Raw genomic sequence first — 22825 nt, forward strand, 5'->3', positions numbered from 1 at the left:
CGCTGGGGTATAGAGGCGTGGATAGCTAGAGCTGGCACTTTAAAATTTAGAAGTGTGAAGCTCCTCCCCCTCTATGCCCCACCAGCCCTCAGTTTAGAAAATGAAGACCGAGAAGAGGTGGAGAACAAGCGGAGTGAAAAGGAGATAAGAACACACAATAACTGAATCATACAACATACAGAACAAAACCGAACAGGCAGGCATAGAGAGCAGAGGTGGGCGTCCAGTGTCCCCTGTGGAATCAGAGAAAAGGATTTACCGGTAGCTACCAAAATCCCATTTTCTCTTTCATCCACTAGGGGACACTGGAGGTGCTTACGCTGGGGACGTTCCAAAGTTATCCCCACGGGCGGGAGTGCTCTGTGGCGCATGCAGAACAAGGCGGCCAAAACGGGACGTAGAAGAAGCAAACGTATCAAATTTGTAAAACTTGACAAACGTGTGAACTGAAGACCAAGTGGCCGCACGACACAATTGTGACGTAGATGCTCCTCTACCGGCCGCCCATGACGCACCCACAGAACGTGTGGAATGAGCCGAAATTGATGAAGGAGGCCGACGGTTAGCACTAACATAAGCTTGATGAATAGTCAGCCGGGTCCAACGTGCTAAAGGCTGCTTAGACGCTGGCCAACCACTCCGAAACGCATCATAGTGGACAAAAAGCGACTCCGACTTACGAAGGGAAGCAGTCCTGTCAACATAGATGCGGAGAGCCCTAACCACATCCAAGGTAGAAGAACCAGAGTCCTCCACCAACAATGGTACCACAATAGGCTGATTGATATGGAAAGCCGACACGACCTTAGGAAGGAAGGCGGCTATCGTCTGGAGTTCCGCTCTATCCGCATGAAACACTAGGTAAGGAGGTTTATAGGAAAGAGCCCCCAATTCCGAAACCCTACGAGCCGAAGCGAGAGCCAGGAGGATTACAGTCTTCCAAGATAGGTACTTAAGATCAACCTCCTCCAAAGGTTCAAACATGGGCGACTGAAGGAACAGAAGAACTAGATTAAGATCCCATGGATCAATTGGATGTACAAAAGGAGGTTGCACACGCAAGACCCCTTGAAGAAACGTCTGCACCTTTAAGGTTCCCAGATGAAGGCCAGAATCCAGACCCGTCTGAAGGAAAAGCAGAAACCGGGATAAGCGAAAGGTCCTAGACGGAAGATCCCGACTGGAACACCATGAGATACAAGCACGCCAGATGCGATGATAATGCGCAGCCGAAACTGGCTTCCTGGCGCATAGCATGGTGGGAATAACCGCGTCTGGGATACCTCTACGTCTTAGGATATCGGTTTCAAGAGCCACCCCGTTAAACATAGCTGCGCTAAGTTGGGGTGTAGGAAAGGGCCCTGCTGTAGAAGATCCGGGCGCAGAGGAAGGGGCCACGGATCGTCTGATAATAGGGATCGAAGGTCCGGAAACCAACTTCTCCGAGGCCAGTTCGGGGCCACAAGAATTACCAAGGCTGACTCCTGTTTTATTCTTTTTAGAAGACGAGGAAGAAGTGGAATCGGAGGGAAAAGGTAAACGAAGTCGTAGGTCCACGGACTTGTCAGAGCGTCTACTGCTTCTGCCTGCGGATCTCGAGTTCTTGACACGTATACTGGAAGCTGATTATTCAATCGTGACGTCATGAGATCCACCTGAGGACATCCCCATCGATGTATCAGCGCGTTGAACACGTCTGGAAGACGTGGATTATTGACTGATTCTCGGCCCACCGGAGGATCAGAGTTACCTCTCGCATAGCCATGCGACTCCGAGTCCCTCCTTGGCGATTGATGTAAGCGACAGCCGTCGCGTTGTCGGACTGAACTCTTACCGGACGAGCCTTTAGCAACTCTGTTGCCTCTATCAGAGCATTGTAAATCGCTCTGAGTTCCAACACATTTATGGGCCACTTCTGTTCTAGAGGGGACCATCGACCCTGAAAGTGATAAATCGAGGACTACTGCGCCCCATCCTCGAAGGCTAGCATCCGTGGTTATGATGATCCAGGCCCACATTCCGAGCAGTTTTCCAGCTAACAGATTGCTGGATTGTGTCCACCAAAGAAGGGTTACTCTGGTAACCGGGCTCAGACGGATCTGTCGATGTAGGAACAGATGAGACCCTGACCCCTGTGTTAACAGGTCCAGCTGAAGCACCCTGGAGTGGAACCGGCCAAACTGTAGTGCGTCGAAAGCAGCTACCATTTTCCCCAAGAGACTCAGACAAAGAAGCATTGACACAGTCTTTGTTTTGAGGACCAGCTGAACTAACAGTCGGATATCCCTGGCCTTGTCTGTTGGAAGAAAAATCCTCTGAGATTTCGTATCCAATATCATGCCCAGAATTAAAAGTTTCTGGGACGGATTGAGATTCGACTTCTTGAAGTTGATTATCCAACCATGTTGGATTAGAATGTGATATGTCAGTAAGGCATGATCTGATTGAAGAGGCACTGATGGAGCCTTGAGTAACAGATCGTCCAAATAAGGTATTATGTTTACTCCTGATGACCGAAGGAGAGCGATCATGACTGACATGAGTTTGGTGAAGATGCGGGGAGGACAACCCGAACGGCAATGCCCGAAATAGATAATGATCCTTCAAAATGGCGAAACGCAGAAAAGCCTGGTGTGGTTCCCAAATGGGAACATGGAGATATGAGTCCTTGATATCCAGGGATAATAGGAACCAAGCTCGCTATTACTGACTTTAGAGACTCCATGTTGAAACGATACATCTTCAGATACCGGTTCAAAGACTTTAGGTTTAAGATGGGCCTGACCGAGCCATCCGGCTAGGGTACTACAAACAGGTTTGAGTAAAACCCCATACCTCGTTGAAGTTCCGGAACTGGAACCATCACAGAAGATACTAGAGACTGGATAGCCTCCTGTAGAACCATGGCTCTTTCTGCCTGTATTGGCAGACTTGTAGTGAAGAACCGAGGTGGAGGGGAGGTCTCGAAATCTATTCGGTACCCCAGCGTAATTAGTCTTCGGATCCATGGTTCTGTAGAAGTCTGGTTCCAAACTTGTTGAAATCTTTGCAGGCGGCCTCCCACTGCAGATGGTCCCAGGTGGGACTGAAGACAGTCATGCCACTTGTTTCTCAGCTGGTTTAGGCTCTGGTCTACAAGCAACCATGTGTGGACGACCTCGACCTCTGCCACCTCTTGGTTGCGTGGGCGCACCTCTGGTCCTACCACTAAAGGAATGTGGCGCCCGAAAGGAATTAAACGAAGGTCCCGTGTAAATTCTTCTGGGAGCCGATGCAGCTGACGGGAGGAAGGAAGACTTACCCCCTGTGGCTTGGGATATCCATTTGTCTAATTCCGGCCCGAACAGCATGTCGCCAGTGAATGGTAGACTTTCCACCGCATGCTTGGATTCTGCGTCCGCTTGCCAAGCACGTAGCCAGAGGGTTCTGCGGGCCGAAATCGCTGAAGCAGATATGCGAGCACTAATCTGACTGATATCCTTTGAAGCTTCTCCCATGTAAACTGCAGATTCACGGATGTGTTCTGCTAGTAGACGTGACTCTGCTCTGGAATTACCTGAGTCCAATCCTGTAATCAATTGATCGGCCCAGGAAACCACAGCCTTGTTAACCTAAGAGGTAACAAGTGTGGGCCTGAGTTGAGCACCCGCTGCTGTATAAATAGATCTTAGCGTTGTCTCCAACTTACGATCCGACGGATCTTTTAGAACTGTAGCTCCCGGTACTGGGAGTGCTGTTTTCTTTGAGAGACGGGAGACAGACGCATCTACTGGAGGAGGGGTTTCCCACTTTTCCATCATGGATGAAGGAAAAGGGTAACTAGATGAAAACCGGCGCGGAATCTGGAACCTCTTATCCGGCTGTTTCCAAGCTACCGAGAGCTTTTGCTGAAGTTGCTGCGAGAACGGAAAAACTGCAGAGCTCTTCGGTTGTTCATTAAATAATTCAAACTCCTGTGATGGAGGAATTATATGCTCAGGTAAATGGAGAGTCTTTCTGACCGCCAAAATTAAAGATTCCACCCCGGGAGAGGTGGACTCTAACTCCTGAGGGGTGTCGTCCTGTAATGCAACCTCCAATTCCCCTTCTTCGGTATCCTCCATAGTAAGGAATTCTTCCTCCGACTCCCGACTGGAGAACAGTCGTCAGAGTACGCTTTGGTCTCTGGTAGGAGGTGGAGGGTGCGGATGCTGCAGTGCCCATAACCTGTACCAAGGTGTCTAGAGACTTGGTTAGCCCCGCCACCCAGGGAGGTGGAGACTCGTGCCTCAGCTAACTCTGACGTTAAGTCTGACATAACTCCTACCATGTCAGCGGCCCATGGCGGAGCAACTGAGTCAGGAATAGCCATCGGTAGATCAATTGTTATACAAGCATCACATAACGTGGACCCAGTGGCGTGTGGCTTAGATAGTTTGTGGTTACATTTAGAACAGACAAACATCTTTTGAGCCGCTTTTGTTTTGTTCGACATGGATAAACAACAGTCACCCAGACACAATAGACAGCAGTGATTTGAAATAAAACAGAAGGCTGGTTGGGACACAGAGGAAGAGGTACCCCTCCCACAGATTAGATTCCCTGCAGTGACACCCCAGTGTTACTCACAGCCTCTTGCCAGGGATGTAGACAGGAGAATCAGCCTTCAGCCTGTGCCTGCACACTACCTGTAGTGGAGAGATGCAGGCAAACAACAGGTTAAACGCAGCCCCCCACACTGCTGTAACAGCCACTGCCGCGTTAATTAGACCAGGGAGCCCGCGCTATTAGGCTCCGCCCCCTTTCTCCTCAAGTCCGAGGGACTGTAAAATGGCCACCACGCTGCAGTTACCACCTCCCCCCTGCGCTAGCCCCGCCGAGGAGCCGCTAGCCGCGCTCATCAGCGGGGAGAAGCATAATCATTGAATAGCGCTTATAGCACTCTCTGAAGCCAGCGCTGATGGCGGGGCAGGAGTCGGGGAAAGTGCAAGTGATCTGTACTCACTGCGCTCCCCTCTGGACGGCTCTTCCGAACAGCACTTCTCCTCCCTGCTTCCTGGAGGCAGTCTGTGCTGTGTGCGCGCGCGGCATTAAGGAGATGTCAGATGCTTTTGGTGAAGCACTGCACACTCCTTCCTGTAACCCAGGAGCTTAACAGGGTGCCAGTAACCCGGACCCCACCTTTATAGAGGTGGCGAAGGGTACTAGAAAAATGTAAAAGAGGTTTTAAAATAATAAAACAAAAAATAAATAATAGTGTAAAATAAAATAAATAAATTATGTGACTTGCTGGAGCACAGCAGATTGTGACCAGCTCCGACGGCACATTTTCTAAACTGAGGGCTGGTGGGGCATAGAGGGGGAGGAGCTTCATACTTCTAAATTTTAAAGTGCCAGCTCCAGCTATCCACGCCTCTATACCGCAGCGTAAGCACCTCCAGTGTCCCCTAGTGGATGAAAGAGAAATCCTCTTCATTCAGCAGATGGAAGGAAAGGGAAACAACAAGACAAGCCTTCTGCTGCTGCTTCATAGCTACAGGCTATAATGGGGAAAATTGCCAAGGCAGTGTTTCACAAACTCGATCCTCAAGGTACCGTAACAGTCCAAAATGTAAGGATATTCATGAATGAGCACAGGGGAGCAATTAAACCTCAGTCATTTTGGTTTTTCGTAAAACCTGGACAGTTGGGTTGGTGTCTTGAGTATTGAGGAGATTTATCAAAGCTTGGGGAGAGATAAAATACCAACCAATTAGCTCCTGTCATTTATCAACCAGCCAGTAAAATGACAGGAACTGATTGGTTGGTACTTTCTGTCGCCAAACATTGATAAATCTCATAGATACATAGAATTTGACGGCAGATAAGAACCACTTGGCCCATCTAGCCTGCCTCATTTTTAAACATATTGTTACCTCAACCCTTATTGAGCCTTACTTCTTCTGAAGGATATCCTTAGGTCTATCCCATGCATGTTTAAATTGTTCTACCGTCTTAGCCTCTACCACCTCTGATGGGAGGCTATTCCACTTGTCCACTACCCTGTGAAGTAATTTTTCCTCAAATTTCCCCTGAACCTACCACCCTCCAGTTTCAGAACATGTCCTCTTGGTTCTAATACTTTCTTTGAAGAATGTCTCCTTCAATAAAACCCTTTTTATATTTGAACATTTCTATCATGTCCCCCCTTTCCGTTCTCTGCTCCAAACTATACATATTAAGATCTTTTAGTCTTTCCTGGTATGTTTTGTGGTTTTTTGCACCATTTTAGTTGCCCTTCTTCGTACAGTCTCTCATGTATTAATATCCTTCTGGAGATATGGTCTCCAGAACTGAACACAATATTCAAGATGAGGACGTACCAATGACCTATACAGTAGTATTATCACTTCTTTCTTTCTGCTACTGATTCCTCTCCCTATGCAACCAAGCATCTGACTTTCCTTCCGCATTGCTTTGTTACAATGTTTGCTTGCCTTTAAGTCACCTAAAATAGTGACTCCTAGATCCCTTTCCTCTTCAGTACTTTCCAGTATAGTGCCATTAATAGTATATTTAGCCTTTGGATTTTTGAGACCCAAGGGCATGATCTTGCATTTTTTGGCATTAAACTGTAGTTGCCATGTTCTTGACCATTCATCTAGTCTACCTAGATCATCAACCCTCCAGGTGTGTCTACCCTCTTGCAGATCTTTGTGTCGTGCAAAAAGGCATAGTTTCCCTTCAATACCATTTGCAATGTCACAAATACAGATATTAAAAAGCGCTGGTCCAAGTACAGATCCCTGAGGTACTCCACTGGTAACATTTCCCTCTTGAGACTGCAGTCCGTTTACTACAACTCTGTTTCCTATTCTGCAGCCACGATCTTATCCATTCAACTATCTTTGTATCCAATCCCATGCTTTCCAGTTTATTTAACAGTCTGCGATGTGGAACAGTGTCAAAAGCCTTACTAAAGTCTAGATAAGCTATATCTATGGCCACCCTTTATCTATTTCCTTAGTCACCAGGTCCAAAAAGTCAATAAGATTTGTTTGACATGATCTCCCTCCAATAGGGTCCTGCAAATCGCTGGATTTGAGATAATCTACGACTCTTTCTTTTAAGAGTGTTTCCAGCAATTTCCCTACTACTGGTCAGTAATGGCTTGCCTCTTCCTTGCTTCCACTTTTGTGCAGTGGGACAACATTTGCACTTTTCCAGTCCTCTGGAATTACTCCAGTAGCTAGTGACTGGTTGAATAATTCTGTTAATGGTGTTACCAGCACTCCTTTAAGCTCTTTTAGTATCCTGGGATGTATCCCATCTGGCCCCATTGATTTATCCACTTTCAGTTTTGAGAGTTCGGTTAGGATCTTCTCCTCTGTAAATGTGCTTGTTCCTACCTAATTTTTCTGACTACACCTGCAACTTAACTGTGGCCCCTTTCCCTCTCTCTCAGTAGTGAATACTGAACAAAAATAATTAAGATCATCAACTATGACATTGTCTCCCTCAACAAGACTCCCTCTGTCTTTAGTCTTTTTATTCCACCTTTTTCTCTTTTCACTTTACCCCCCCCCCTTTACCCACTGACTGACTGTCATTTTCTCCTCAGCTTTTTCCTTTGCACATCTGATTACTTTCTTAGCCTCCTTCTGTTTTACAAGATACTCCTCTTTGTCCTCATTATTTTGTGTCTGCTTGTATTTCCTAAAGGCCATCTGTTTTGCTTTCACAATACTTGCTACCTCTTTCCCAAACCACACTGGCTTCCTTTTCCTTGTGGTTTTCCTAACCCATTTCATACAAAGGTCTGTTGCCTTTAACATTGCACTTTTAAAATTTTCCCACCTCTCCTGCACCGCTTTCAAGTTCTTCCACCCTGCCAAAGATTCGCTTACACATCTTCCCATCCCTACAAAATCAGCCTTCCTAAAATCTGACAGCCTTTGTATGGGGTGAGTCCGTATCTGTCTTCATTCCGAACCATACTGCTCGATGATCACTGGATGCCAGGTTTTCAACTTATTTACATCAGATATTCTGTCTCCATTTGTAAGTATTATGTCTAATATTTCATCTTTCCGAGTGGGCTCCCTCACCAATTGCAATGAATTCCGGATGTCCCTACTTCCAGTGGAACTTGCCACAGACACCTCCCAGTTTATATCGGGTAGATTAAAATCTCCCATGATTATAACCTTTCCTTTTAATGCCATTTTAGTGATGTTCTGCAATAGTTTATTGTCCAGTTCCTCTTCCTGACCTGGTGGTCTGTAGATCACCCAATACGAAAAATCACTCTCCCGTTTCTATAATCACCCAAAAGGGACTCGTTTTTTTTCTTCAATACTATGTATTAACGTATTTATGCTTTCCTTGACATACATTGCTATTCCTCCACCTATTCTTCCCAGGGACTGGCTGATTCACTCTCCACACTCATAACCAAACGGGAGCCGCTATTTGTCCACTAGCGCTTCTGCATCATCCACTATTTGCAGACTGGACCTGTGCTATAAGAACCTGTGATATTTACAAACTTCACACACTAGTGTTTTCACAATATCGACACCACCAGCTGATTGAATCTGTGCTACAGGAGACTGCGGCAGAAGAGACTACACCTTATATCGCCAGCTGATTGAACCTGAGCTACAGGGTATTACGGTATAAGAGATCATCTCTATACCAAACGACTGGACCTGAGGTATATGGAATTATCATACTTATGAAAGCTTTGCTAGCACTGCTCAAAGATCATCATTACTGTAACCACTGGACATAGTAACTATTATCACATGTTGGTTCTAGCACTATTGAGCACCAAAAGACTGTTTTCTGCATGGACTCATACCTAGCAAGGGAATCAGTGTGATTTACAAATCCCGACAGTGGAAGCCCGGCAGTGAAGTTCCTGACAGGTATTTTTTCTATTTACTAACCTAACCTCCCCCCCCCCCCCCTAACCCTCCCTTAGGGTTAGGCAGTGGGGAAGGGGGGGGTTAGGTTTAGGCATCCCTAAGTATCCAGGGGGGGGGTGCCTAACCCTAACCTCCCGGGGAGGAGGAGGGGGGGGGGGTGGTGTCTAACCCTAAGTCCCCTCGGGAGCCCCTAACCTCCCAGTGTAGGTCTACTGACAGGTGTCGGGATTTCGACGCCTGTCATTAGACACTTGCCGGGATTAGACCGTCGGGATGCCGACCGCCGGCATCCCAACTGCATACCCTATTAAGGCCCCAACCACCTATAAATCTAGTAAGTATAGGGGAAAGGGGAAACCCTAAACACTGGTACTAAAATGGGTTTTAAGATTCAAATCAGGCAGATAAGACTCCAATAATATCCAAAATATCACTAAGGAGAGTATAACATACCCAATTCAAATGGGAAAAGGAGGTGCACCTGTGAGTAAAAATATATAGCAAAAAGGAGGGGAGGAAAGTACTCTTGTAGTTGGGGCACAATTACCGCCTGTATATTGTAAAACGTAACTTTTAATATGGTATGTATGAACAGATAATCACATAAAAAGGACTAACCAGACTAGACAACCTATAATAAAATAATTGAGCCCAATGTCAATGACAATAACCAAGCCAGCATTTATATACCTGGCTTTAGTTGGACACACATGGGAGAGCAGTGGATGCTTATAACTATATTATATGATACCCTCATGGTACATGTGGCGGGTCCGCTCATATCCCATTCAATAGAAATGTACATGGGATACAGAAGCCACCTATACCCTTACCCTATAGTGAGTGGTATCTTTATCTTGTTATCTGTATTATTTATTTAGTACAAACATCACCATCAGTTTTAATACCCAACATATTATTGATCTAGTGTGTTGACATACATTTTTCTGTCATGTCGAGACGGATAGAATATATATCCACCACAGAAGGGTATAATAACCAGTATAGCATTGTGCAATAGATACCCATACAGTGTGTGTATATATGTGTGTATAATATATATATATATATATATATATATATATATATACATATACACATACACACATATATACGTACACATATACAGTCAGGTCCATAAATATTGGGACATTGACATAATTTTCAGATTTTGGCCTCTATTCACCACCACAATGGCTTTGAAATTAAACAAACAAGATGTGATTTAACTGCAGACTTTCAGATTTAATTTGTGGGTAATTACATCCAAATCAGCTGAACGGTGTAGGAATTACAACGGTTTCTATATGTGCCCTCCCACTTTTTAAGGGGCCAAAAGTAATGGGACAAACTAAACAATCCTAAATCTAACTTTCACTTTTTAATACTTTGTTGCAAACAATTACAGCCTGAAGTCTGGAACGCATAGACATCACCAGACACTGGGTTTCATCCTTGGTGATGCTCTGCCAGGCCTCTACTGCAAATGTCTTCAGTTCCTGCTTGTTCTTGGGGCATTTTCCCCTCAGTTTTGTCTTCATCAAGTGAAATGCATGCTCAATCGGATTCAGGTCAGGGGATTGACTTGGCCATTGCATAACATTCCACTTTTATCCTTACAAAACTCTTTGGTTGCTTTTGCAGTATGCTTCGGGTCATTGTCCATCTGCACTGTGAAGTGCTGTCCAATGAGTTCTGAAGCATTTGACTGAATAGGAGCATATAATATTGCCCGAAACACTTCAGAATTCATTCTGCTGCTTTTGTCAGCAGTCACATCATCAATAAATACAAGGGAACCAGTTCCATTGGTAGCCATACATGCCCACGCCATGACACTACCACCACCATACTTCACTGATGAGGTGGTATGTTTTGGATCATGAGCAGTTCCTTTCCTTCTCTTCCCATCACTCTGGTACAAGTTTATCTTTGTCTCATCTGTCCATAGGATGTTGTTCCAGAACTGTAATGGCTTTTTTAGATGTTGTTTGGCAAACTCTAATCTGGTCTTCCTGTTTTTGAGGCTCACCAATGGTTTGCATCTTGTGGTGAACCCTCTATATTCACTCTTTGACACATATACATCTACCTCCTGCAGAGTGTTCTTGATTTGGCCAACTGTTGTGAAGGGGTTTTTCTTCACCAGGGAAATAATTCTTCTGTCATCCACCACAGTTGTTTTCCGTGGTCTTCCGGGTCTTTTGGTGTTGCTGAGCTCTCCGATGCGTTCTTTCTTTTTAAGAATGTTCCAAACAGTTGATTTGGCCACACCTAAGGTTTTTGCTATCTCTCTGATGGGTTTGTTTTGATTTTTCAGCCTAATGATGGCTTGCTTCACTGATGGTGACAGCTCTTTGGATCTCATATTGAGAGTCGACATCAACTGATTCCAAATGCAAATGTCACACCTAGAATCAACTCCAGACCTTTTACCTGCTTAATTGATAATGAAATAAGGGAATAGCCCACACCTGTCCATGAAATAGCTTTTGAGTTGATAGTCCCATTACTTTTGGCCCCTTAAAAAGTGGGAGGCACATATTGAAACTGTTGTAATTCCTACACCGTTCACCCGATTTGGATGTAATTACCCTCAAATTAAATCTGAAAGTCTGCAGTTAAAGTACATCTTGTTTGTTTCATTTCAAAACCATTGTGGTGGTGAATAGAGGACAAAATCTGAAAATTCTGTCAATGTCCCAATATTTATGGACCTAACTGTATATACACACACACACATACAGTACCAGTCAAAAGTTTGGACACACCTTCTCATTCAATGGTTTTTGTTGATTTTAATTATTTTCAACATAGTAGATTAATACTGAAGACCTCAAAACTATGAAAGAACACATATGGAATTATGTTGTATATATGAACAGATAATCACATAAAAAGGACTAACAAGACTAGACAACATATAATAAAATAATTGAGTCCAATATGTATAAGGAAGGTAATTATAACCGTCCTATATTGGATTCTTTGGTAACTCAGAGCATTTCAGCATACTTCTGATGATCCATATAATCAAAATATCAAGCAATAACAGATGCTATCATAGCTCTATATAATAAAAGATTTTTTAGGTGAACAAATATCAATAGATACAGATAATCTCTGGAATGAACACTGGAACATTACTCCGTCGTACCAGTATATGATAACCAGTTAATAGTATACCTGAAAAGAAACCATCATCAGCTGCCAAAAATGTGTGTGTGTATGTGTATATGTGTATATATATATATATATATATATATATATATATATATAAATAATACACACACACATACATACAGTACCAGTCAAAAATTTGGATACACCTTCTCATTCAATGGTTTTTGTTGATTTTAATTATTTTCAACATCATAGATTAATGCTGAACACATCAAAACTATGAAATCAGGATTTTGGTACTTATCGATAAATCCCTTTCTCCGATTCCACAGGGGACACTGGAGTCTCAGTACAATGGGGTATAGATGTGGGATAACCGGGAGCTGGCACTTTAATAAATTTGAATAGTAGCTAGCTCCTCCCCCTCTATATCCCCCTACAGGTCAGTCTAAATAAACTTTGCCCGAGGGGAGCTGGAGCAAAAGGAGAAAGGAGATAGAAAAGCTACAGCATTCATGTAAAAAGAAGTAAATAGTGTTATAAAAGAAACATTCCAATCAGACCCTGGATAAAAAAAAACAACCATCTGAACCTGGAAAACAATAACTTATGCAGGTGGAACAGCGCAGGGTGGGCATCCAGTGACCCCTGTGGAATCGGAGAAAGGGATTTATCGGTAAGTACCAAAATCCTGATTTCTCCTTCATCCACTAGGGGCACTGGAGTCTCAGTACAATGGGGACGTCACAACCTGGGCGGGAGAGCACTGAGAACCCTGCAAAACTGCACGGCCAAACTCTGAAGCAGAGGCCGCAAAAGTATCAAAACAATAAAAGTATGCCTGCCTGACCAAAAAGCAGCTCGACAAAGATGGTTTAAGGAGACCCCACGAGCAGCCGCCCTTGAAGGACCTACCGAGTGCGTTGAATGCGCTGTAATGGAAAAATGTGGTAGTCTTGAAGCCGCCATATAAGCATGTCTGATAGTCAGACGAATCCATCTGAATGGTTTGTTTTGAAGCCGGCCAACCTGGTTGCGCCAGATCAAACGGAACCAAAAGTGCATCCGACCTTCGGAGAGAAGCAGTTCTGTCGACATAAATCCGGAGTGCTCTAACAACATCTAAGGATCCAGAGGCTGGAGACTCGTCCCTGAACATTGGGACCACAAATGGTTGTTTATATGAAAAACAGATACAACTTTAGGAAGAAACAACATCTGCATACACAACTCCGCCCTATCCTCATGGAAAATGAGATAAGGTGGACAACAGGATAGAGCCCCCCGCTCAGACACGCGCCTCGCTGAGGTGAGCGCCAAAAGAAGAACAACCTTCCATGTTAAATACTTTATCTCTACACTCTGTAATGGCTCAGAGGAATCAGACTGTAGAAAAAAAAAAAAACAGGTCCAAATCAAAGTCCCATGGTGCCATAGGAGGCACAAAAGGAAGCTGAATTCTGACTACCCCCTATAGAAAGGTCTGGATATCCGGCAATAAGGATAATTTTCTCTGAAAGAAAAAGGAAAGTGCGGAAACCTGTACCTTTAAGTAACCAAGACGAAGGCCTGCTGATAAGCCGGCCTGAAGAAAAAGAAGGAGGCGTGATATCTTAAATTCTGACTGAGGTGAACTGGGGCGTTCACACCAAGCTACGTACGTCTTCCATATCCTGTAGTAATGTTTAGACATAACCTCCCTCCGAGCCCGAATCCTTGTAGGAATCACACTGGACGGGATACCCTTCTACCTGAGGATGGGCCTACCAATAGTCACGCAGTCAAACGACGCCACCTTAAGTCCCGATAAACAGACCCTGAAGAAGGAGGTCTGCTTGTAGAGGAAGCGGCCCCAGCTTGCCTATCAACAAATTCTGTATGTGGGAGTACCACGCTCGTCTGGGCCAATCTGGAGCTACTAGTAGCACCCTGATATTTTTACGCTTGATTCTTAGAAGCACTCGAGGGATGAGCGGAAAAGGAGGGAACAGGTACACTTAGTGAAACGACTACGGTGTTGTCAGTGCATACACTGCGGCAGCCTGCGGGTCCCTCGATCGGGAGCAGTAACTGGCAATTGGTGGATTAATCTCGAGGCCATGAAGTCGGCCTGATGCTGACCCCAACGCAGAGTCAGTTGGTGAAATACTTGTGGAAAGAGTGACCATTCTCCCGGATGAATGTCATGCCGACTGAGGTAGTCGGCCTCCCAAATTTCTACTCCTGGGATGAAAATCACAAAAATTGCCCCTGCAATTCCTCTGCCCAAAACAGAAGTCGGCTTACCTCCCTCATGGCGGACCGACTTTTTGGTTCCGCCTTGTTTGTTTATGAACGCATACCACCATGTCATTGTCGGGCTGCACTCTGATTGCATGGTCCTTCAACAGGGGCTGAGCCACCTGAAGAGCATATAATACGATCCTTAACTCCAGAATTTTTATGGGCCGTAGCGCCGCCAGTCAAGTCCAGCGGCCCTAAAAAGTGTCTACCCTGAGACACTGTCCCCTATCCTCTCAGAATGGCATCTGTGGTGAAGAGAATCCATTCCCACATTGCAAACCTCTTGCCTGCCAGTAGGTGTGAGGAATTCAGCCACCAAAGGAGAGACATTCGAGCCTTGGGTGACAGTTGAACTCGCTGGTGAAGAAAAAAGGTGGGATCCTGACCACTGAGAAATGAGGTCCAGTTGGAATGGACGGGTATGGAACTCCCGTCTTGGATGGACTCTAAGGTCGCAAACATATTCCCCAAAGGAGAAATACACAGGAGTACTGACACCCTGCAATGGCGCAGTTTCAATCACACCATGTGTTGGAAGGAGGTGACTATTTTCCAGTGGAAGAAACACCCTCTGCTCCACCGTGTCCAAAAAAATCCCTAGGAAGGCAGACGCTGTGAAGGCTTTTTGAAATTCAGGATCCATCCCTGTTGTAACAGAAGATTCCGTGTTATCCATCTGTCCTGCCACAACTGAGTGACTGACGGAGCCTTGAGAAGTAGGTCGTCCAAGTACGGGACGATAGTGACACCCTGAATCTGAAGGCAGGCCATCATTACAGCCCTGACCTTCGTGAACACTCTTGGTGCTGTTGAAAGACCAAAGGGTGAAATTGAGAGTCCCGCACTGCGTGAGGAAACCAAATAGGAATGTGGAGATAGGCATGGTGCCGTGACTCTGATGCGAACCGAAGTTGCTGCGGACACAACGCAGAGTACCAACCACTGTATGATCATGGTCTCCCTCTCGAGACTTGCCATGACAGACTGCAGGGACTCGCTCTTGAACCTGAAGTTCATCAATTAAGGTTGAGATGTTTGTGGTTCAGACTGGGTCTCACTGAACCGTCCAGCTTGGGAACTACAACCAAGCTGGCCCTCCTCTCAATAGAAGCTTTGTATAACTTGTCTGTATAACAAACAGATTGTCTGTTGATGCTTGAAATTGCGAAAGCTAGCCCCCACCTTGGGGTACCCCAGGAGAGAAGGGAGCACGTCATGCCGGAGGCTTAACTGCTGGGAGGAGGATGCGGTGGCTCTACCCCTGCCTCTGGGGCCACGGGAGATAGGGGGAGATCCCCTGGAACGATGGTCCGAAAAGGAGGAGCAGCAGCAGCTGGGAGATAAGTGGACTTACCACCTGTGGCTTGAAAGATCCACTTGTTCCGGTCGAAACAGAGTTTCTGCTGGGAATGGAAAAGCTTCTAAAGCTCTTTTAGATTCATCATCCGTCAGCCATTGTCTCAGCCACAGGGCTCTGTGGCTGAGAAAGCCAAAGCTGAGGATCTAGAGGAAAGATTACAAATATCTTTTGAAAACTCCCTGAGAAAGGAAGCAGACTCGGCAAACTGTTCTGCTAAAGGAACCAGATCCTCCACCGGAACATCAGTTTTAAGGCCCTCGTCAAGCTGCGTAGCCCAAGCTTCCACAGCCTTGTTGACCCAACAACTGACTAGTGCGGGTCAAGTTACAGTGTACCTAGACCTTTGAACTCGGGTTGTCTGGGAGCCAGACAGACAGATATGCCCTGAGCTATTCCCTAGGCACACTAAAATATGGCAGTGGCGAGAACAGCTCCTGCTCCCACCTGTACAGGAGCACCGTCTTTTTAAAAGACATGACATTGCATAATATTCTGCTCTCTGCAGGAAAGGGATAGTATGATAAAAGTTTACGTGTTCAGGGTGGTGTGGGCGTAGGCTTTTAAGCTTACAGCATCTGGTATTCCCTGCTGGTGTCCAAGTATTTACCACACCTGACCCTGCTTAGCTTCAGAGATCAGTCTCATATACTATGAAGGTGGCTGCTAATCTTTGTTTCTCAACAAAGATAGACGGCCTAACATTCGCAGGGTCCATTCTGAGACACAGGCTTTTGTCGCCTGTCCCCCCTCTGTTGCAGGCATGTCGTCCTTTTCTGGAACATCCCAAATAAAGGGATTCGGTATCAGTCTCCTAGCAGGGACATTAGAAGACTATGCCACGGGAGGGACCTGGGCTAATATATAGTGAGCCTTTCTACAGACCTGGCTAAAGACCGTGCCCAGTCTGGTTCAGAGAAGACAGACATCTGAGATTTGGCAACCTTTCTTCTTTGTGAGAAGCTTCCAGCTCTGCAAACAGGGCTGGGCATTAGCTGATTAGGCTACAAACTCCTGCTGTAACATGGCTGATTTAAATTGATCAGCCCAAGGGTGCTGAGGTGATTACAGGAGTCTGTGCTCAACCTGTAACACATGGCATGTATTGCTGCAATCAGCACTGAAGCATACTTTTCACACAACAAGGAAGTAGCTAACTGTTCCTGTATCAATTTCTCTGCACAATTGCAGGAGAAAATCTTATGTGCAGCCTTAAGTCAAGCTACCACATCACTGGCCACACACACACACACACACACACACACACACACACACACAGTACAGAGTGAAGGTACAGTGTGAGACAGAGACTGTTAGTAAGAAGAGATAAGGGCATAGAGGGATATGCTTTTACCCAGCCCAACCGGCGCTGATACAATGACCAGCACACTGTGTAAACACAATGTAAATGTGCTATACAGTTTTAATGACTCTTCAGTAGCCTGACCCCACTGTGTACACACTTCCTGGGACAGGACAGTCTCTCCGCTGAACTCAGCGTCTTGCAGCAGCATGTAGTAGTTAAAATGGCCGCCAGTCTCTGGAAAAGCTGGAAGGCAGGAGCAGAACTCAGCATTAGGCTCCACCCCCCCCCCGCCCCGCTATGGCGCCTGTTTACAGCGCTGAGCGGGCTGCATTACTGATGCCCGCCTTACAGTCTTCCTGGCCACCCTGCTATTCAGGTTGCCAGGAGTTACTAACCTTACCGCTGCCAGTGCTGCCGGGGCAGGTCTGCTAGTGGGGGACCGCGACGTACGCCGCATGCAGCGCGTCTAAGTACACCCCAGAGACAGTGGTCTCTGTAGCTGAAGACCCCAGCGCACACCGCAAGCAGCTGCGGTGGGGTCTCTCGGCAGCTCCAACGATGCAGACAGGCAGGGAGCTGCCTGTCCTGGCCTCATAAGCTGACCGAGGAATCTTTAATTAAAACAGAGAGCTCTGTATAGTGCAACCAGCTCCCTAGGCACAAAATTTAGACTGACCTGTAGGGGGTTATAGAGGGGGAGGAACTAGCTACTATTCAAATTTATTAAAGTGCCAGCTCCCGGTTATCCCACATCTATACCCCATTGTACTGAGACTCCAGTGTCCCCCTAGTGGATGAAGGAGAAAGAACACATATGGAATCATGTTGCAAACAAAAAAAAGTGTTAAACAAATCAAAATATGTTTTATATTTTAGATTCCTCAAAGTAGCCCCCTTTTACTTGAATGACAGCTTTGCACACTCTTGGCATTCTCTCAATCAGCTTCATGAGGTAGTCTCCTGGAATGGTTTTCCAACAGTCTTGAAGGAGTTCCCAGAGGTGCTGAGCACTTGTTGGCTGCTTTTCCTTAACTCTGCGGTCAAACTCATCCCAAACCAAAGACTGACAAAAGTCCAGGAATGATGATGTTCGTCCATGCAAGATGACGTTTTGCCTCTTTCTGAGTTCCATTTTTTTGGAGGGAAAAATCCGAACTCAACGTGCAAACTCTAACCTATCCGAGCCTGCACATCCCTAGTTTATGTCGGGTAATTGTGGAGGCCAGGTCATCGGACGCAGCACTCCATTACTTTCCTTCTTGATCAAGTAGCCCTTACATAACCCGGTGGTGTGTTTGGAGTCATTGTCTTGTTGAAAAACAAATGATGGTCCCAGTAAGCGCAAACGAGATGGGATGGCATGGCGCTGCAGAATGCTGTGGTAGCCATGCTGGTTAAGTGTGCCTTAAATTTGTAATAAATCACCAACAGTGTCACCAGCAAAGCACCCCCACAACATCACACATCCTCCTCCATGTTCACAGTGGGAACCACACATGCAGAAACCATCCGCTCACCTTCTCTGCTTCTCACAAGAGGTAACTCTTGGTCTTCCTTTCCTGGGGCAGTCCTCATGAGAGCCAGTTTCATCATAGCATTTGATGGTTTTTGCAACTGCACTTGAGGATACATTCAAAGTTCTTGAAATTTTCCATATCAACTGACCTTCATGTCTTAAAGTAATGATGGACTGTCGTTTCTCTTTACTGAGTTGAGTGGTTGGTGCCATAATATGGATTACAATAGTAGTCAAGTAGTGGTGTCCACTGTGTACTAACCCTACCTCTGCAGAACACAACTGATGGTCTCAAACACATTAAGAAAGCACATAATTCCACAGATTGACTCTTGGCAAGGCACACCTGTTAATTCAAAACCATTCCAGGAGACTACCTCATGAAGCTGATTGAGAGAATGCCAAGAGTGTGCAAAGCTGTCATCCAAGCAAAAATGGGATTTTGGTACCTACCGGTAAATCCTTTTCTCCGATTCCACAGGGGACACTGGAGGTGCTTACGCTGGGGTATAGAGGCGTGGATAGCTGGAGCCGGCACTTTAAATTTAGAAGTGTGCAGCTCCTCCCCCTCTATGCCCCATCAGCCCTCAGTTTAGAAAATGAAGACAGAGAGGAGATGGAGAACAAGCGGAGTAAAAAGGAGAGAAGAACACACAATAACTGAATCATACAACATACGGAACAAGCAGGCTAAGAGCGCTGAGGTGGGCGTCCAGTGTCCCCTGTGGAATCAGAGAAAAGGATTTACCGGTAGGTACCAAAATCCCATTTTCTTTCATCCACTAGGACACTGGAGGTGCTTACGCTGGGGACGTCTGAAAGTTTTCCCCACGGGCGGGAGCGCTCTGCGGCGCCTGCAGAACAAGGCGGCCAAAGTAGCAAACGTATCAAATTTGTAAAATCTGTCAAGCGTGTGAACTGAAGACCAAGTGGCCACACGGCACAATTGTGACGTGGATGCTCCTCTACCGGCCGCCCATGACGCACCCACAGAACGTGTGGAATGAGCCGAAATGGACGAAAGAGGCCGACAGTCGGCACTAACATAAGCCTGATGAATAGGCAGCCAGATCCAACCTGCCCAAGTCTGCTTAGAAACAAACAAAAATGGCAGCTGCTCAATCAATCTAGCAGTACTAATCAGGTGCATGAAAGGGAGGGGTCACACTAAGTAGAAAAAGAAGGAGGATTTAAATCCTCCTTCTTTTTCTACTTAGTGTGACCCCTCCCTTTCATGCACCTGATTAGTACTGCTAGATTGATTGAGCAGCTGCCATTTTTGTTTGTTTGTTATGAGTTGCATGAAGGAGCCAGCATTAGTAGGGCATGCTGGTTCTAGTAGTGCTAGTTGGAGTTCCCAGGGGTGACTCCCAGGTAAGCTGGCTCTCAATTTGGATGCATTTATGTATGTGCCTTTATCATGAGGCCTTACATTTGCCAAAATTATATATGTGCCTTTATCATGAGGCCTTATAATTGGTATATTTTACATTTGGGGTGAGTGTTTGGGCATAGGGCCCCCGGGACTGGTCTGGCTGGGCCTCCTCAGGGCATCACCACTTAATACACATAGTTGCTTTTCACATCACCTTTTATGTTTGTTTATTATTCATGTATTTTTTCACATATATTTTAACCTCTCATTCCACACTTAATGATTACTCACACACAGCTATACTTTACACTGCACTGTCACTCTTTTTCCATTTTCGTGTGATGCCCTGGGGGGGTTCTGGGTTGGACGTTTTTTGGGGTGCACTGCGCCCCGACGTGAACCCCTTAGTGTTAGGGACTGCTGGTAACAGAGAAGCCGTGACGTGGCCCAGCAGCCTCCCATGTATTTGCAAATGCATGCAACTAATATCTCTGAATTTCTATGACCATATAGACTTCATATATTGTTGCAGGTATTATTCAGTGTGCTGAGGTACAATAGGGGGTTAAATCCTCCTTTTTCTACCAAGTCTGCTTAGACGCTGGCCATCCCCTCCGAACAGCATCATTGAGGACAAAAGGCAACCCAGACTTACGGATGGACGCTGTTCTGGCAATATAGATGTGGAGAGCCCTAACCACATGCAAGGTAGAAGAACCTAGAAGATTGTGTCAGAGTCCTCCACCAACGATGGTACCACAATAGGCTGATTGATATGGAAAGCAGACTCAACTTTGTAAAGGAAAGCGGCTACCGTATGGAGTTCCGCCCTATCAGCATGAAACACAAGGTAAGGTGGCTTGTAGGACAGAGCACCCAATTCCGAAACTCTACGAGCCGAAGCGAGAGCCAGGAGGAGGACAGACTTCCCAGACAGGTACTTAAGATCAACCTCCTCCAAAAGGTTCAAACATGGGCGACTGAAGAAACAGAAGCACTAAGTTTAGGTCCCAGGGAGCTATTGGAGGTACAAAAGGAGGCTGCACGCGCAAGACCCCTTGAAGAAACGTCTGCACCTCAGGAATGAGGGCCAATTCCTTTGAAAGAAAATGGAAAGGGCAGAAAACCTGCACCTTTAAGGTTCCCTGACGAAGGCCAGAATCCAGAACAGTCTGAAGGAAAAACCGAAACCGGGACAAACGAAAAGTCCTAGACGGAAGACCCCGACGAACACCATGAGATATAAACACGCCAGATGCGATGATAATTCACAGCCGAAATTGGCTTCCTGGTGCGTAGCATGGTGGGAATAACAGTGTCTGGGATTCCATTGCGTTTTAGGATATCTGTTTCAAGAGCCACCCCGTTAAACGCAGATGCACTAAGTTTAGGTGTATGAAAGGGCCCTGCTGTACAAGCTCCGGGCGCAGGGAAAGGGGCCACGGACATCTGACAATACGAACCGAAGGTCCGAGAACCAACTTCTCCGAGGCCAGTTCAGAGCCACGAGAATTAGAGGCTGACTCTTGTTTCATCCTTTTTAGAAGACGAGGAAGCGGAATCGGAGGAAAAAAGGTAATCTAAGTCGTAGACCCACGGACTTGTCAGAGCATCCACTGCTTCCGCCTGCGGATCTTGAGTTCATGACACGTATACTGGGAGCTGACGATTCAATCGTGACGCCATGAGGTCCACCTGAGGACATCCCCATCAACGTATCAGCGTGTTGAACACGTCTGGATGAAGCTTCCATTCCCCGGGATGAATATCCTGTCGATTTAGGTAAGCTGCTTCCCAGTTGTCCACACCAGGGATGAATAACGCCGACAGGATTATTGGTTCTCGGCCCACCGGAGGATCAGAGTTACTTCTCGCATAGCCATGCGACTCAGAGTCCCTCCTTGGCGATTGATGTAAGCGAAGGCCGTTGCGTTGTCGGACTGAACTCTTACCGGACGAGCCTTTAGAAACTCTGTTGCCTTTATCAGAGCATTGTAAATCGCTCTGAGGACCAACACCTTTATGGGCCACTTCTGTTTTAGAAGGGACCATCGACCCTGAAAATGATAATCGAGGACTACTGCTCCCCATCCTCGAAGGCTGGCATCCGTTATGATGATCCAGTCCCACACTCCGAATCTTCTGCCCGCTAACAGATTGTGTCCACCAAAGAAGGGCCACTCTGGCAATCGGGCTCAGACGGATCTGTCGATGTAGAAGCAGATGGGTCCCTGACCCCTGTGCTAGCAGGTCCAGCTGAAACACCCTGGAGTGGAACCAGCCAAACTGTAGTGACTCGAAAGCAGCTACCTTCATCCCCAAGAGACGCAGACAAAGAAGCATTGATACCTTCTTTGGTCTGAGGACCAGCTGAACTATTAACCGGATATCCCTGGCCTTGTGTGTTGGAATAAAAATCCTCTGTGATTCTGTATCCAATATCATGCCCAGAAACAGAAGTTTCTGGAACGTATTGAGATTCGGCTTCTTGAAGTTGATTATCCAACCGTTTTGGATTAGAGTGTGATATGTCAGTAAGGCATGATGTAAGAGAAGAGATACCGATGGAGCCTTGAGTAACAGGTCATCCAAATAAGGGGTTATGTTCACTCCTGATGACCGAAGGAGGTCGATCATGACTGACATGAGTCTGGTGAAGATGCAGGGAGCCGAGGATAACCCGAACGGCAATGCCCAAAACTGATAATGATCTTTCAATATGGCGAAGCGCAGAAAGGCCTGGTGTGGTTCCCAAATGGGAACATGGAGATAGGCATCCTTTATATCCAGGATAGTAGGAACCCCCCTGGTTCCAAGCTCGCTATGACTAACTGCAGAGTCTCCATTTTTGAAACAATACATCTTCATATACAGAATCAAGGACTTGAGGTTTAAGATGTGCCTGGCCGAACCATCCGGTTGGGCACTACAAACAGGTTTGAGTAAAATCCCATACCTTGTTGATGCTCCAGACCTA

General features: G+C 46.1%; 1 protein-coding gene across 1 annotated transcript in view; it reads right to left on the reverse strand.

The window, feature by feature from the left end:
- Positions 1 to 22825, reverse strand: part of PIAS4 (protein inhibitor of activated STAT 4) — a 79954-nt gene that overhangs the window by 13780 nt on the left and 43349 nt on the right. The gene's annotated exons all lie outside the window — the stretch shown is intronic.

Source organism: Taudactylus pleione, unplaced genomic scaffold (assembly GCF_031769625.1).
Source record: "Taudactylus pleione unplaced genomic scaffold, aTauple2 ptg000399l, whole genome shotgun sequence".
NCBI lineage: Eukaryota > Metazoa > Chordata > Amphibia > Anura > Myobatrachidae > Taudactylus > Taudactylus pleione.